General features: G+C 44.1%; 1 protein-coding gene across 4 annotated transcripts in view; it reads right to left on the reverse strand.

Moving 5' to 3' along the window:
- ARHGAP6 (Rho GTPase activating protein 6) overlaps positions 1–18,676 on the reverse strand; it is a 530,729-nt gene that overhangs the window by 125,282 nt on the left and 386,771 nt on the right. The gene's annotated exons all lie outside the window — the stretch shown is intronic.

Raw genomic sequence — 18,676 nt, forward strand, 5'->3', positions numbered from 1 at the left:
AACCCTCAACCTCATGGTTCCTAGTTGGATTCATTAACCACTGCGCCACGATGGGAATGCCCCTGAACTCTGGATTTCTGAGTCTTACCGTTTTTATGCATAGAGTGTTATCTATGTTTACTAGCAGATAGTTCCCGGCCCTAGTTAGATTCGTTTCCGCTGAGCCACGACAGAAACTCCAACAGCCTTGCTTTAATTACTCTTGTGTTCTTTGATTTTATTGCTCTTCAGGTGAGGAAAACGACCTCCTACAAGAGAGTCATCCCATATTCTAAGACTTAACAGGGTGGGAAGCAAAGAAACAGCATAAATAATCACCTGAGCTTCTCTTGGCTCTCGAGAACACGATCTCACAGCTTCCAGGGCTGAGAAACTGAGACGTCACTGAGATAATGCGGTTGGCCAAATAATGCCCACCCCCCAAAGATGAAACCTGGAACTACAGCTGGCCTTTGAATAACGCTGGCTTGAAATGTGTGGGTCCACTTACATGCAGATTTTTTTTTGCCCAATAGGAAATACGACATTACTGCACATTCTGCAGGGAGTGGAACCTGCGGATATGGAAGCCCATATGCAGAGGAACCCCATTTGCCAAAGACCACTGTAAGGTATGTGCAAATTCTCACCCGTGCGGGGTGGTGATGGGCACCCCTAATCCCCCTCCCCAGCACTGTTCACGGTTCAAGCAGATATCGCCTGACATGGCAAAAGAGACTTTGTTGATGCAATTAAATTCATGACTCTGAGATGTGGGAATTCCCTCGAGTACCCAGGTGGGCCCAATATAAACACGTGGGCCTTTGGAATGGGAGCATCTTTCTCAGCAGAGTGCTGAGGGAGAGGGAGCTGTGACTATGGAAAATTAATCAGAGACATGCAATACTTCTGGCTTTAAGTTGGAGCTTAGGAAGGTGGGTGGTTCCTAAAAGCTGGAAAAGGCGAAGAAATGGATTCTCCCCTAGAGCACCCAGAAGGCATGCAGCCCTGTGACGCTTGGGTTTTAGTCGGCAGGGTTTCTAAGCTCCAGAGCTGTAAGCTAATGGGTGTACTGTTTTCCACCATTGAGTGTGTGGTCATTTGTCACTGCAGCCATAGGAAATGAATAGAACGGACATCACAACGTTTCTGTGCCTAGAGGGACTCCGAAATAAACTCCTGAATGCAGGATTTCCCAAACTGCTCCAAGAGCAGTGTGTTTGAGAAGGCGGTTCATGTTAGCCCCTTGCTGAAGGGTCATAATAACGATAATTACGGTAAACCTGAGAGGTCCTGCAGAGGAAAAATTGTTAATTAATACACTTGCTGTAATTTCACCTCCTCTTCTTTTTTCTTTTCAGAATATTTCTTCGCAGCCCTCAGATCCCTCAGACCCTCGTTGGGAAACGCTGAACTAGTCCCAACTGCTCAGTTGAGAACCTGAGGCCCAAGAGGGAAGAAGCGACTTGCCAACATGGGCACCTTGGCACCACAAAGAGACAGCCCTGGGCTCAGATGCCTCATCTAGAACCTTATCCAGAATGCCACTCTGCCCACTGACAAGAAGGCGATGTTTCCTGGCACCCAAGTTTCTCTCTCAGTCCTCTGGTGGGAGAAGAGGCTGAGGTGAGAATCAACCCTCCTAACAGATACAATTCTCTGCTCACAGTTCCCATCGTGGCGCAGTGGTTAACAAACCCGACTAGGAACCATGAGGTTGTGGGTTCAATCCCTGGCCTTGCTCAGTGGGTGAAGGATCCTGCGTTGCCGTGAGCTGTGGTGTAGGTTGCAGACATGGCTGGGTTCCTGCGTTGCTGTGGCTCTGGCGTAGGCTGGTGGCTACCCAGCTCTGGGTAGACGCCTAGGCTGGGAACCTCCATATGCCACGGGAGCAGCCCTAGAAAAAGGCAATAAATAAATAAATAAATAAAGATTTAAAAAAAAATTCTCTGCTCACTAATATCAAAACCAATATGGGCTTTAGCACTGCATGTATTTTGTTGTGTACAATAAAAGAGTTCAAGAAACAGTTCAGAATTTATGAATTTCATATTAATGAGAAGAACGCAATAAAATATTTCCCCACGGTGACTTAGCATGTTCCTAAAAACGCTTCATTGCTGCCAAAGTCCATTTTCCACAAATTCTGTTTTCATAAATGCTAATTTGAGGAGGAACGGAAGTGCAAGCACATGTCACTGCTTTCCTTTGTGGCACTTCAACAATGCTTTCTCCATATTGCCCACTGCTTGTTCCAAAAGCACTGTCTTTTTTTTTTTTTTTTGGCTGCACCCCCAGCATACGGAGTTCCCAGGCCAGGGATTGAATCTGAGCCACAGCCGTGACCTACACCACAGATGCCGCAACACTGGATCCTTGAACGCACTGCGCAGGGCCGGGGATCAAGCCTGAGCCACCTCAGGGACATTGCTGGATCCTTAACTCCCTGCTCCACGGGAGGAACTCCCCGAAAGCATTCTCCCTTGATGCTTTTCAGATATATATTATCCCCATCCTTTTCCAGAAACCCAACACTTCTTTCCCTCGTCGCCTCAGTTTTTAAATAATAGTGACGGCAAAGATTATGACTACTAAAGCTAACATTTTGGAATACCTCGTTTGGGTCAAAGACTCCTGTGCGCTTCACATGCGTTCACATGTGCGGTAAAGGTTAATTGCAACAACCAAGGACGTTAAGTGTTATTATTGATACCTATTTTATAGATGAGCCAACAGAGGCAGAGAGAATTTGGGTATTTTGTCCAAGGTCCCACCACAGGGAGTGGTGGCACCAGAATGTGAACATAATCGGATTGAGAACCAGGGTCAGGCTTACCTTACAGAGGTAATGAAGCAGTAGCCCAGGGGTCCTCAGTTAGGGGTACCCCTCCCGGGATACAATGGGCTATGCCTGGAGGCATTTGGGGTTGTCACAGCTGAGGGGTAGAGTGCTACTGGCATCTAGTGAGTAGAGACAGGGATGCTGCTTGAGGTCCTACAGTGCTCAGGACGGCCCCCCAGACAAAGGATGATCCCAACCTAAGTGCTGGGAGCTCCAAAGTTAGGAAACGCTGCCGGAGCCGCATCCCTCCCAAGGACAGGGCATTTTGAATGAGCCAGCTGCTGGTAAGATGTGTGATTCTCATTTCCAGGTTAGATTCTATCTGGAAAATGAGGTTATCTCAGCTGGAGGGTGGAGCCGTGCTGTCCATTTGGTGCCTCTTCTCATAGCATCATCTGACTCAATAGCTTCAGCTGGTACGTTCCCACTATGCCCTGGCATCCTGGCACACTAGGTCATTTTAAGTTTTATCCTTCAGTGGACACGTAAGAGAGCCAATAGCCCACTAGGGAGTGTCTGAAAAGGGCCAAAAGGAAGATTGGGGTCTTCATTAACCTTCCTTGCCTTAGAGTCCAGAAGCTATAACAGCAGTGTCCGAGTCGCAGATAGTAGCAAAGGGATGCAGCCACAATGGGTTGCTTGGGATGCAGACTGACTTAGAAGTTAAATTTTGGGGGGAGAGAGCAGTTCTGCACATCTACTCAAAATATAATTGTGCATACCATTTGACCTGGCAATTCTAAGAATGTCTTTTGTAGACATAGAGGATGCGCGAGATCCATTCACAAAGATGCTCACTTCGACACCACCTCGGAGGGCAAAACATACGATCGAAAATCAAATCCACAGACATGCCTGCCTCTGTTCACCAAAACACGAAAGAAGGTTCACAGTGGCCTCATTTGCAACAGCCAGAGGCTGTAAACGAAGCAACTATTCCTCAGCAGAATGGATAAACTGTGGTATATCTACACAATGGAATACAGTGAAGCAATGAGAAGGCATAAACAAACTCCCACCACCGCCACCAACATAGAGGAATTCCACAAACATCATGTGGAGCAGAACAAGTCTGACCCAAAAGGGAACATACTGCATAAAACCATTAATGCAACGTATAAAAATAGGCAAATGTGTGCTGTGCAAAGACACATCGGAGCCACTCGTGGGGAGAAGCGACTGCAAGGGGGGTCAAGGGGCTCTCCAGGGCGCCGGCCAGGTCGTTTCATCTGGCACAGGTGTGTTCACCTTGGGGCAACTCATGGAGTTGTAAGCTTACGATATGTGCCCTTATCTACGCATGCCTTCCATTCACTATTAGATTAAATATGCTCTAATACATTGTGTCATAATATATTTAATTATAAATTCCCTACAAATATTTACCAGTAAATGTCCTAGTAATAGAATATAGAAAATATTCTACTTTCTATTATATATAAACATCAACAACTTAATCATCCATCCGTGGCTGACTAGTACACAACTTACAGCATTACAGACTTCCAGAATCTCCTCAGCGGAATTCTAGGCAGCCATCAAGAAAAATAAAGTAGGTCTCTCTGTATAAACGTGGAAAGATGTCCGCTAGCTATAGAGTTAAACCAGGAGGTTGCAGAAGAGCATAATATGGGAGTGACAATTTTTACAGGAAATATGCATGCGTGTTAGCCTAGAAAGAGCCGAAATTATATTCTCAAATGGTTAACCGCAGTTATTACTTGAGGAAGGGATTTTTAGGGATTTGAACATTCTGCCTAATGCATCTCAGTATTGTTTGAATTCGTTTACAAACGTGTATTATGTTTGTGCTCAGAGGAAAAGGACACAGAGAAAATGAACAAAATATGCCTTCCATTTGAGGTCATTATTATGCCATCATTCGGGAAGATGAGGGGTTCCGCTGGATGAAGGAAATGCTAATGGACTAAACCAAGTTCCTAGCCCGCAGGGTTGCTAACTGAACCCAGCCAGGGAGGTCAAGTTAGTTTGTTGCTGGCAATCTTAACAACTGATTCAAATGAACACTTGTTTGCTGGGCTGCTCCACACTCAAATCTAGTTGTGGTGTGGCCACCGCAAAACAGGATTCTTGGCCACACAAAGAATGTGTCTACAGAACAGCAAAACAATTGACTTGGTTGGATTCAATGAAAAAACCGTATATTCAGAGGAAAGGGAAAATCAAAACAGCTACACCCAAAGCAACCGACTCAGATGGGTGGTTCACGAAATGCACTCACTCATTCATGGAATCAACATTTTAGCAGCCTCACGCGGATGCTCTAAGAGATTCCATTTGAAATGAAATACTCGTGGATAAACCGAGGGACCATGAAACACACTTCTTTTGCCCATCATCAGCAAATGTTTTCTGAGTGCTCGCCATGGGTCTGCCATCATGCTAAAGCTCCGTGGGTCCGCTACTTCTATTTCACAATCAATTGCAAATACCATTGTTGTGAGTGGACACAATTCCACCCATGACACTGAATGGAACTTCACTTCAAAGAGAAAAAGCCACTGATTTGGGAAAACTTGATAAAACTACAACTTTTCATAGGCACTGAAGGTCTAAGAGACATAACAATTCCTAAGGTAGACTAGATTGGGGGTCCCATGGAGTTCAACACTGGCTGCACATTATATTTACCTGAAACAGAATTTCTAGAGGTGGCGCCTGGCCATTCATTATTATTATTATTTTTTTTTGGCCGCACCCATAGCATTCGGAAGTTCCCGGGCCAGGGACTGAACCCACGCCACAGCAGTGACCTGAGCTGAGCTGCTGCAGCGACAACGTTGGATCCTTAACTTGTTGCGCTACAAGAGAATTCCCTGGGCATCAATAGTTTTCAAATTAGCTCCCCAGGTGATTCAAAACCACAATGAAGTGGAGCCATGGCTCAGACCAATTACATCAGAAGCTGGGTGGATGGGACCCAGACAGGAGTATCATTTAAAAGATACACAAGGGGCTCTAAAGCGTAGTCTGCATTGAGGCCAATGTCTTCTAAATTCATATGATAAAAGAACTCAGAGGCGGCCCTTGTAGAAGCATTTTGTGAAGAGACCCAGTCTTGCTTGGTTTCAGCTTGTGGCAGTTGGGCTAGAAAATTGATTACAAGGTGATAGTCTACCATGTTATGGTTCCAGATGTTTCAGCTAATATTAGCTCCCACTTTGTTACGCGCTGATGAGGCTTAAACACTGCTCCGCAACTCAATTTAGATCGTTTCATGTAAATCCCCACACTAATTTTATAAAGAACTGAGTGGGACTAGGTCTTTCCAGACGAACCACCACACACGTTTGTTTGTTTTTTTTTCCTGTTAGTTTTGCTTTTACTCAATTTAATAGCTGATTAAAAAATGATACAAATGAACTTACATACGCAAGAGGGATAGACCCCTACACATAGTAAAGAAACGTATGGTTACCAAAGAGGGAAGGGGGCTGAAGGAGAAATGATGAGTTTGGGATGGCCATATACACACTAGCACACATAAAATAAACAACAAGGACCTACTGTCTCGCACAGGGAAATACATTCAATATCCTGTAATAAACCATAATGAAAATAATCTGAAAAAGAATATACATATGTGTGTATATATACATAATACACATAAATATGAATATATATGTATATATGGATCACTTTCCTGTACACCTGAAATACGACACTGTAAATCAACTACACTTCTCTCTCTATATATATTTTTTAAATATATGTAAAATGTATAGTCTTTTAGATGTTCTATCTATTATACGTCCAATGGACAGGGTGGGAGAATAGGTTAAGGAAAAAAAATCTTATAAATACGTGCACTGAAAATCTGGAAAACATCTTTGGATGTTTCTCAACAAACTTTCGAAGTAATTTTAAGTCGGCAGGAGTTCAAGGCATCCTGTAACAGCCCTGATATAAACACGAGGTGAAAGCAACATTCTGGAATTGCTATAGTCCGTGAGAAATAGGAAAATGTACGTTTTGTAGTCACAGAGAAGCTGTTGCATACCAACCACCTTCTTGTAAACACAATCTGAGTTTCCCAACTTTGGTCCGACAGCGCTACCACACACAGGGATGCGCGCCCTGCACAGTCAAGGTTAGACGGCCACAGGCAGTGTGAGCAAACACTTCATCAAAATTGAGAGCAGGAAACGTGCCACTTGTGACCTCCAGAATTTTAAGATCGCCACTCTGAGCCGGGCAGACCTGCAGAACTAGAACCAACCACAGACACGATTAATTTACAAACCAGGGAGGAAGCGGGCCGCCTCCCCTCACGCCTGTCGGAACAGAAAAGAGGTCACGCTTATGAACGGGCTTTGTGAAATGTACATTATTGCTGAAGCCTACGTGCTTCCTCTCTTTCTCCCGGTCCTTAGACTAAGTTAGATTAGTAGCATATGGTTAAACTGTGATTGCCTGCTTGTTTTCATTAGCCATGGTATAAATCAAATCTCACGCTTCTTTTTGTTGCTCAAGGGGTGCTTATCATCGGCAGAGTAATTTTAAAGCTGAATTAAGCAAAACTCTCTGAGAACCATTAATACGCTTTTACGGTTGGGGCACAGAACATGCCACATCCAACCTGACACCTTTTTCTTTTTTTTGGCTTTCGAGGGCCACACCCGTGGCATATGGAGGTTCCCAGGCTAGGGGTCTGATCGGAGCTGTAACTGCCAGCCTACACCAGAGCCACAGCCATGCAGGATCCGAGCCGCATCTGCGACCTACACCACAGCTCACGGCACGCCGGATCCTCAACCCACGAAGCGAGGCCAGGGATCGAACCCGCCACCTCATGGGTCCTAGTCGGATTCGTTTCCACTGCGCCACGACGGGAACTCCCAAACTGATAAACTTTTTGAGTGACTGGCACGATGGTTCTAATCCTTTAAAATGCAGATGAAGACCATGGGCACATACCACTTCATTTCATCGTTAAAACTTCCAATTTTGTTCATTTTGCCAAAGTTTTATCAAAGTATAGTCGATTTACAATGTCGTGATAATTTCTGCTGTACAACAAAGGGATGCGGTTATAGCTTTTTTAATCCCCTGAAAAATGGGTATTCAGTTTTTCCCACCAGACAGATTTGGAATGATAATTTTCTCTAAATAACTATTGTGCTTTCTTTCCCCTGTGTATCTCTTCACCCTGAAAACAGTGTTTTTTGCACAACAGCTGCTGGGTCCAGGCACCCATCCCGCTCTACAGCCAGCTCAATGCTTAGGTAAGTGTACCTGTGTGGCTGTCAGCTGGGAGCCTTTGTTCCCCTTCTTCCCCAGGAGACATGGCCAGGACTAGAGACAGTTTCGGCAGTTCCCGTCGTGGCGCAGTGGGGAACGAATATGACTAGGAACCATGAGGTTGCGGGTTCGATCCCTGGCCTTGCTCAGTGGGTGAAGGATCCAGTGTTGCTAAGGCTGTGGCGCAGGCTGGCGGCAACAGCTCTGATTAGACCCCCAGCCTGGGAACATCCATATGCCATGGGTGTGGCCCTAAAAAGACAAAAGGCAAAAAAAAAAAAAAAAAAAAAAAGACGATTAGAGACAGTTTGGGTTGTCACAGTTGGGGGAGGAGGTATTATGACTGGCATCTAGAGGGCAGAGGCCAGAGATGCTGCTAACACATGGTATACAGGACCGTCCCCCCCAACAAAGAATCATCTAGTCCAAAATGCCAAGAAGGCTAACACCGAGAGGCGCTGCTGTAGAGGTTTTCAGAGATTCATGTTCCAACCGCTTCCTGAGTGATTCCATTTACATGAAATGTCCAGCATAGACAAAGCCACAGACACAGAAAGAAGATGGGTGGTTAGTTGTCTAGGGCTGAAGGAACTAGAGACTGGCCGCTAAAGAGTCTGGGATCTCTTTTCAGGCGATGAAAATGTTCTGGAACGAGACTGTGGGTGGGTTACAAACTTTGCAAAGATATCCCAAAAATATACTAAGCCCCACTCCATGGTATACTCTAGACAGGTGAACTTTATGATACGTAAATCATGTGCCAATAAAGTTATTAAAATTATTTTTACAGACCTTTCACTAAGTAGTTTTTCTTTCTTACTATGGAAGAAGTAATATTGTACCGAATTTTGCAATAGCTCTAGGTTTGACTGGAGACTCTCCTGTGGTGATGCTTTATTTTTTTACTTTATTTTTTGTCTTTTTAGGGCTGCACCGGTTGCATATGGAGCTTCGCAGGCTAGGGGTTGAAGCGGAGCTGCAGCCACCAGCCTACGCCACAGCCACAGCAGACGCGGGATCCAACCCGCATCTGTGACCTACACCACAGCTTGAGGCAACACCGGATCCTTAACCCACTGAGGGAGGCCAGGGATCGAACCTGTGTCCTCATGAATACTAGTCAGATTCGTTTCTGCTGAGTATGGCAACACTTTTAAAGGGCAGCTCTATATTTTATGGGCAAGACATTAAAGATTTTTCTTTCTTAAATTAATCTATTTCCAGGGAGTTCCCTGTTGGCACAACAGATTAAGGATCTGGCGTTGCCTCCGTGGCAGCTTGCATCACTGCTGTGGCATGGGTGTGATCCCTGGCCTGGCAATTTTTTCTTCTCCTTGGCCCTTCTCAGCTTTTAACATACCGTTTATTTATGATGTCTATTGCTCACAGTTGCGCCCTGTGAGACTGCATGCAGGGATCTTTATCTTTCACACAGAGACAGTCCCAGGCCAGGAACCTAGAACATGCCTGGCACGTGGAAGGTAATCAATAATTATTTAAACATGTAAAATGCTAGAACATGGGCTGGCATTTAAAAACTTTAATTTTGGGAGCTCCCGTTGTGGCTCAGTGGGTTAAGAACCCGACTGGTATCCATGAGGATACGGGTTTGATCCCTGGCCTTGCTCCGTGGGTGAAGGATCTGGCACTGCCATGAGCTGTGGGGTAGGTCGCAGATGTGGCTGGGATCCGGCGTGGCTGTGGCTGTGGCTGTGGTGTAGCCCAGCAGCTGTAGCTCTGATTCGACCCTTAGCCTGAGAACCTCCATGTACCACGGGTGTGGCCCTAAAAAAGACAAAAAAAAAAATTTAGTTTCATCATCACCAACTGTCATCACCTGTCATCATCTCTTGCCCTTTCATTCCACGTACTGTACTTAAACCGCTGTATAAGCCTTTCGTGTTTCTATAGTTTACATAACATGTAATTATAATGTATAGTTTACAAGCTTCATGAGGGGAGAGACCAACGACATGTATATATTTTTCATGTGGCTTTTTTTAGAATGAGATATAATTCACATACTATAAAATTCACTTTAACTGAAAGTGTACAATTGAGTGTCTTTTACTTTTTTTATTTTTTAATTTTTTGTCTTTTTGCCATTTTCTTGGGCCGCACCCGCGGCATATGGAGGTTCCCAGGCTAGGGGTCTACTCGGAGCTGTAGCCACCAGCCTACACCACAGCCACAGCAACGCGGGATGTGAGCCGCGTCTGCAGCCTACACTACATCTCACGGCAACGCCAGATCCTTCACCCACTGAGCAAGGCCAGGGATCGAACCCGTAACCTCATGGTTCCCAGTCGGATTCGTTAGCCACTGAGCCACGATGGGAACTCCGAGTGTCTTATTTTTTGCCCATGCTCACAGTACGCGGAAGTTCCTGAGCCAGGGATGGAACCCATGCCACAGCAGTGACCTGAGCCACAGCAGTGACAATGCCAGATCCTCAAGCCAGTAGGCCATCAGGGAACTCCTGAGTGGCTTTTAATGAAGTCACTGGGTTGGGCAATTATCACCCCTCATCTAATCCCAAACATTTCCCTCCTCCACAAAACCCCAAACCCATCAGCCGTCAGTACCCATTCCTCTCTCCCCCTACCCTCTGGCAAGCACGAATTTAATTTCTATCTCTGTGGATTTGCCTATTTAGGCATTTCTGAAATGGAATCACAATACAGGGTCTTTTGTGCCTGGCTTCTTTCACTGGGCATAATGTTTTCCAGGCTCATCCATGCTGCAGCATGGATCAGTATTGCATTCTTTTTACTGCTGAATAATATTGCATAGATCTCATGGCATATATGTATATGTGTGCTATGCTTCCGACATTCCAGATCCTCAATGCATATTTTGTCCCAATGACTTAAAAATTCTGGAGAGGTGTGGAATGCTATTGAGAATAGACTTAGCACAGGACTCTGGTTCTCCTAAGAACACAATGATGATAAAGATGATACCGAAAAATAGAGATTTCAGGCTTCTCCAGCTCTGTCAGCATTACCCTGGGGGAAATGTCATCTACAATTCAAACGAACTTGCACTTGGTCCACAGACCTTTGTGACCGGCCACTGATGGCATGTGTTGAATTTCAAGTCAAAATGTCCTGTAACAAAAATGTGGGCAGCATGAAATTACCTTCTGGTGTTCCTCCTGAGTTACACATTTCCTCGGAATTATACCAACTTCAGACAATCCTCCAAACAGACCTATCACTCATGATCGGGCTTTTTCAATCGAGATTTGGCAATAATTCTCTACTGCTTTCGTGGAATTTTACAACACTGAAGGGATGGGGTGCAGAGGATACTAGCTGAGAAGCTGCTCAGGGCTCTGTTCATGGACAAAGGGACAGCGGCTAAAACAGTAACTGGAATGGATGCCAAGAACGACAACACAGCCAGAACTGGTGACGGGACCAGTACTTAGGTCTTACCATGTAGTTCTTGTTACCTTGCAAAATTAGCAGATCGTATGAAAATAGTATTCTGACATTTTCCATTTATGTGCCCATGGGTAATTCCTGAAGAGATGGAAAGCTATGCTAATAAACTGTAACAATGAAAGAATTTTCGGTCCAAGAACAATAGGGCAAATTCTGCATATCAAATATGTGAGAGTGATCATTTCAAACCTTTGGGGTGGCAAACTTATTTCCTTTGTTTTTCAGTGATTTTTAACTGTTTTTTTTTTTTTTTTCTTTTTTGGCTGCATCCACAACAGATGGAAGTTTCCAGACCAGGGTTTGAATCCGAACCAGAACTTTGCCACAGCTGCGGCAACGCCGAATCCTCAACCCACTGCACTGGGCCGGGGATAGAACTGGCAGCTCCTTAGCCCAGTGCCCCATAGTAGGAACTCCTTTCCCTTGTTTTTTTAAATTTTCTCTCTTCCCTCCTCACACAAATACTCAAATTGTCAGTCTTAATGTTGGAAATCACGTTTAGGAAGCGTCAAATGTATACTGAAGACATTACGGACTTCCCCTGACTGATACTTCCCCATTTTCCAGAGAGGTAAGGTAAGCGTGAAAAAGAGTCAAGAACACTGGCTAATGCTGTACAGAAGACATTGGCACAACACTGTAAATCAACTATACTTAAAAAAACAAAGAACACTGGCTAAGATCAGGCATCATAGGTCAACAGCCTAAACCCCAACTCTGACCTACGCTGTTCTTTGCCAAAGACAAGCTGTTTCTCCTATCGAATATGGCTTTTTGTTTGGAAGCCACCCACCTGCATGTGTGTATGTTGAACTCCATTAGAAAAGTGCAACTTACTTTGCTGTATTTTGCCCAATAAGCAGAAGTAAAAAACACTTGTTCTGACATTCCTGCGTTACGTCTGTGAACACAGACGTAACATTTTCACTCCCGACAGTTACCCGTTAATTATAACCCAAACAACGTACTATCCATCTGCATATAATTTCCTTCATTCAAAACTGCTCCACCAGATATTTACCAAATGCTTACAGACCTTCCAAATTACAAGCTGTGTGAGCTCTCTCTGCGAATGCTTATATGCTCTTCTGCTGAGCTCAAAGGGACAGTATCACTTTTAGAAAATTATTTTTTTGTCTTTGAGTTTTCGGTTCAGTGTTTTTTCCCCCGGAGAATGAATACAAAATAAACCTAAGGCCTCGGAAGGATCCAGCACTATCACTCATCACGCCCACTGAACTTGAAATATTACAGCCTACCCTTACTGTCTCTCCCCTCTCTTTGCTCTGTTCACCAATTATTGAAAAGAAATAAAATCTTAGCTTCCCAGAGGCTTTCAGGAATGAATCCCTTGGATAACGACTGTTAATATTTTCCTGAGTATCTCTAAATGGAGAAAGGGAGAGAGGGAGGAAGCCTGGGGCGGCGGGGACGGGGTGGGGGTGGGGGAGGGGAAAGAGATGGAGGGGGAGGCGGATGGGGGAGGGGGAAGAGAAGACTCATTGTAGAGCCAGAGGTCTCCCAATGGCTATGTTTTCCACCTGACTGGGTATCATAAGCATCATTCTAAGTTCACAAATACAGACGGATACCCTTCATACATATGCTAAAGCCAATCTGACCCAGTCTCCCTATGGGTAGATGTTTTGATTTAGATGTTAGTTCCTAAAACACCTCTGTTGTCCTTGGCAACGGCAGGCACTGCCCATAATCGAATCTGTCCCTGGTGAATCAGCGCGTGTGTATCCGTTAACGCACGGTCACTGCGAGAAGCAGAAACCACAGGACTTTAGGCTGAAAGACCGAAGGGGTCTTATGTACAATGCCTATGTAATATCATATAATGTACAATATAGTATAGCATATATTGTATAATTGTATATATTACATATTATATATATTGTTATATCGTACATACTGTATGTATTGTTATATTGTATAATTGCATATATTATATGTTGCATCATTGCACATATTACAAAATATACAAATATCATATATCATAATATACAATATATTACAATATACAATATTATGTTACAATATACAGTATTATATTACAAGTATAGCAATTATATACAATTCATATGCCCCTTCCCCATGTAGCCAAAGAACCACTGGAACACTCTAGACGGCCCACCTTTCCCACAGCCCGCAGGTCTTCTGGCATCAGCCTCGCCCCTCTCCTACCCCTTCCCCGCACACACAGACACAGGCAGAGAGTGTGTGAACTTCCGGCAGGTGAGCAGGATGCCCTGTTCCAACACCCGCTCCCGGCGTTCTCCACCCCACCTCAGTGAAGAGCTCTTCCAGGAGCTGTGAGCAGTTTGAGAACCGGGTCACTGGCCTATTCTCTTTTCCCCCAGCGCCAATGACTGTGCTAGGCATGGACTAAGTGCTCAGCGATGGCTGCTGAAGTTATTTCAGAGTTTTGGCCTTTGAGGGCTATGTTCGGAGCTTATGACCCCGGGAGCAGCTCCCTTTACCGCACAGCTGCTGCATTTCCCACTGCTTTATTCGTAAGCTTCCTTTTCTCTTTTCAGGCTCTTGGGGCTTGCTGAGCCTGCTACCACCTTTTATCACCCCCCAGAATACAAGTACCACCCACATGCATTTCCCTCTTCTTTGTGCCTTTCTTCTTTCTGTTCCTTACTTCTGTTACTGCTTTTCTTTTGCTTCTTGTCCCAAATCTACTCACCTATTAAATGTCATTTGCCAGTAGAAGAGTCCTCCTTCTTTCCCCATAGCTTCAAACAGGCAGCCACAAAACACAGTTAATTCCAGTGCCTTCTGGAATAGGTGCTCATGGTCTGCAAGCCGTAGTGTGTAAATGTAGATGAGAGAGGGTTTGCTGCTCTTATTTTTTCAAATTACACCGTGGAGGGAAGCCTAAGTATCTAATAATAATAAAGCTTTACTATATTAAGCCCATAAACGCAGTCCCAAATAAGAAAAAAAGATCAATTGCATCTATGATAGTACATTTGCTTGCGATATACCACGACTTGAACTAACAGGTCAGAGCCAAACGTGATAAGGAGGTGAGGAGAATTGTTAAATCTTTTACGGCATCTCCCTGATGAGGTCCCGATCAGAAGCTATTTGCATGAAAGTCCACAGGAGCGGTTGATAGCAACGCTGCATATCATCCTAGCTGTAGAGAAGGCTCATCTAAATCACTGCAGGATTTCTTTGCCTAGGGAGGCGCCACAGAGATCCAGAACAGTTTAAAGATTTTCTTTATGTCATGGATAACGTCTCTCCATTTTCATCAATGAATTGACACGTTTATCCAGCACCCACTTTGTAAAAGAGATTTTTCTAGGTACCAAAGAGTTCCCAAGGAAGTATAAGACACAATACCTGACTTTGAAAGCTTGCCAAGGGAAGTCAGTGTGTTTATTGGAATCAATTAGTGGTGGTGACCTTGAATTCTGAGGCGAGTACAATCCCACTCCAGCAAAACAAACAAACAAACAAACAAAAAACAGCCTGGAGAGTGATATTTTCTTCCAAGCAAAAGAGGAAAATATCTTTCCTCTATTTCCCACAGAGGAAATATGTTAGAGCAGACTTTGGTTTCAGCTACTTCAGAAAATCCACTCTTGGAGTTGCCCGGTGGCTCAGTGGGTTAAGGACCTGGTATAATGTCACTGTTTTGGCTTGGGTTGCTGCCGTGGTTCGTTTAAAGATTCCTTGGCTCCAGAACGTCCACGTGCCATGGATGTAGCCAAAAAAGAAGCCCCACTGTTGAAATTATTCCAGAATACTAGACAGGCCTAGACCTGCTTTAAAAGAAGATTCAAGAGTTGAATTCCTATGGACGATAAGAAAGGCTCTGGAACTCCTAACACCTCACTTATCCAAAGACCAACTACATACCCCGACCACTGCAGAGAACCAGGAAGGGGGCAAAGGGGGGAAATTCCAAAACAAGCAAAACACCCTCCCAGGGTTCGAAAACCAAGGCTACAAGACTGAAATGTCTGAATTTTTCTCCCAAGTGAGCCTCCCAGGCCACCTCTGCTTGGAGTATCGCTTTACCTGCAGCCCACACATGAGCTTGGGCATGTCATTTTTCAGGTCACTAGAAGTCAGAAGCAACAAATGAGAAGGGGAGGAATTGCTAGCATAAGCAATGTGAGCACAGCAAAATGTGATGGATTCCAAGTCAAGAAAAAGAATAACTACTACGAAAAAATGGGCAAAAGAACCATGTTGTACAGTAGAAAAAATCGTATTGGGGAAAGAACTATTTAAAAAATAAAAAATAATAATAATACAAATAAATACATAAATAAAAATTTAGACCTCCCATTGTGGCTCAGTGGGTTAAAGACCTGACATTGTCTCTCTGAGGATTCGGGGTCCATCCCTGGCCTTGCTCAGTGGGTTAGGGATCCAGCGTTGCTGGGGCTGTGGCATAGGCTGCAGCTGCAGTTCCAATTCAGCCTCTAGCCCAGGAACCTCCACATGCTGCAGGTGCAGCCCTAAAAAGAAAACAAATCTATACAATTACATGTATAAATGTGTTGTTAGGGTTGTTGTTGTTGTTGTGTGCCTACTTTTCGTTTGGGGCCAGGCACTGCCGGAGATGAAGATGCTTCTTCCTGGAGCTTGAGGGTGCCTCGGCTCTGGGCCACTATGGCTTTTCTTTGTTAAAAGCAGTTGATTGGAGGGACAGGCAAAATGGCAGTTGGTCCGATTCCAGCTGCCTGCGAGTAACCCAGGCTGGCCTGATCTCTGACCACCGACAGCCAAGGACCATCTGGCTCTCGATTTGTGTCACAATCCCACCCCGTGGTCCTTCCACATGAATTGCATTTTTTGCAGCCCTGAGTGAGCCGACAAACATCAGGAGGGACTTAAAACATCTGTTTCGGGGCCAGAAGGTACCTGAAGGTCATGTTTTTATAACCTTCGCTCAGCCCTTTCTCCTTCCCATTAAGCAAGAACGGGACCCTATAGTTCAAAAAGGCATTTTTTTCACTCATCATTTTGAAACAGCAGTGAAAGCATGCACGTATTTGTCCCCTAAGTAACACAAATGGCCTTAGGTTCGTAAGTACAGAGCATATATGTTGGATGGATATGAATGCCTATGTGATAAAGACACATTCTGGGGTCATCGTGCCACAGTTAGTTCCAAGATATTGCTCGAGGGGAAAATATTTTCTGCTTATGATCCATTTTTAAAATAATGATTTTTTTAAAAAAGAAAATTTCTGATGTCAAAGAGCCTGAAAAACAAAAACACGAATACTTTGGCCTCTTGTAACAAAATAAGTAGTCAATCAAGTCAATTCTATTTTCCTTTGCAAAGTCAACTTATTCGTAAATGAAACAACCGCTTCCAGGAAAAAAAAGGTAATTGAAAAATTTTCCCCAAAATATTGAGTAACTTTTAAATTGTATATGTGGGACCTAAATAAGTGGAAAAGATTTCAAGCATAGAGGTCTATATTTTGGTACCTTGTACCCTGGGATATACGGTGGAGGAAGATAAATAGAAAGGGCTACACCATTTCTACTGTATTTGCCATCAAAGCCTGAACAACGGCCCATGGCGAACTGGCAATAGCTCACTATCCAGTGGACCAGAGAAATCAATGCCACAACAAGGGATCATTCTGTTGATCCTTGTGGCCAAATAATATGACTCGCTCATGCGTCACGAGAGAGATGACTCATGAAAGATGAGGCAAAGCAATGTGATAAATTTTGTAAAACGACAAGACCCCTTTTGGTTCACCAATGGCTTGTCCTGAATTTTTTCAGCTACCTCAATACATGTAGTTAAATAAAATGGGGGGGAGGGAGATTGCAAAATAATGTCACGGGATCAACATTTTCTTTCCTTCCCCTCTTACTCACCCTTACTACCTTGCTATGCACCCATCACCTCCTCTCCCTCCCAGGAAGCTGATTCCAATTTTCCTAAAATCCATTCGCAACTTTCTTCCAAAGGAACCCTTCTTGTCTCTGCTGGACAATAAAGACAGTCATAAATAAATGCCAACTATGGACCCAAGTGGCTTTTAGAACCCTATTCTATGTTCCCTTTCATTCATACATTTTGCCTGTTTATATAACTTTTCACTTCGTTGTAGTTTCTCTCTCTCTCACTGAAAGGTCTACCTCACCTGTCTTCATGATGGTTCTTCATTCCCTATGAATTCATTCCCAAAGAGCATCTTAGAATCTTATTTATTAGCATTTTTAAACATCAACCATGTGCCAAATGATGGGGTGTGGGGGGGGATGACGTTCCATTCCTCCTAGAGATGTCTCTCACTTAGTTTTCACCCTAATTCTCTTCAGGAGGTGCTGGAGTGATCCTATTTTACCTTTCACCAACAAGAAAACTGAGGCTCAGATACAGAGAGGCTAAGTATCTTGTCGATGGTCCCTCTATCCTGGGTGAAGCTGGGCTCAGAAGCCATGTCAGTCTAACCTGTAGCTCTTAATAATACTCCCAGTGGCTTTCATGGATGTTTGCTCCTTGAACTTAATTCAGCCAATGTGGAGCATCAGTATAAAAATATATACACACGCGCAAACGTAAAAAATATTACTTAAGTAGTTCAAAAGATCAGGCTGAGCTACCAATAGTATCTGGGTATACATTCTTTCCTTTATTGATCTAATATTGACACTCATCAGCTACCTCCTACCACTAGTCACAAATTTTGCTTTTTAATTGATTGGATTTTAGAATAAAATTTAAACATCCATATGCTTTACTAAGGTAGAAGGGTAAAAGACATATGAACTGAATAGCTAGATCAGAGGTCCTCTTAGCTAGAGAAGGGCTTTGGTTGCTGTTGTTCAGGCAAAGGAGAGGAACATGGGGCTGAGACAACTAAAGGGGCAGTGAAGAGGTTCTGAAAATACAAGAGAGTAGAACTTGGATTTGCTTCCAAGAGAATGTGGGATGGAGTCAGAAGGATGCAGGCAAAGAAGGGTCATCACCCTGAGATAGGCTGAGTTGCTATGTAGGGTAGGGGAGCCAGGGCAACATCCCCTGTGATACTTAAATGTTTGCAGGGATCGAAATGCATTCCTGGGTGTGTGGTGTGGTATGTGCGATGTTCCAGCCATTACCTTGTCCTTTAGATCATCGGTAAGAGTTTGGTTACTGCGA

The sequence above is a fragment of the Sus scrofa genome, chromosome X (genome assembly GCF_000003025.6).
Source record: "Sus scrofa isolate TJ Tabasco breed Duroc chromosome X, Sscrofa11.1, whole genome shotgun sequence".
In the NCBI taxonomy this organism is placed as follows: Eukaryota; Metazoa; Chordata; class Mammalia; order Artiodactyla; family Suidae; genus Sus; species Sus scrofa.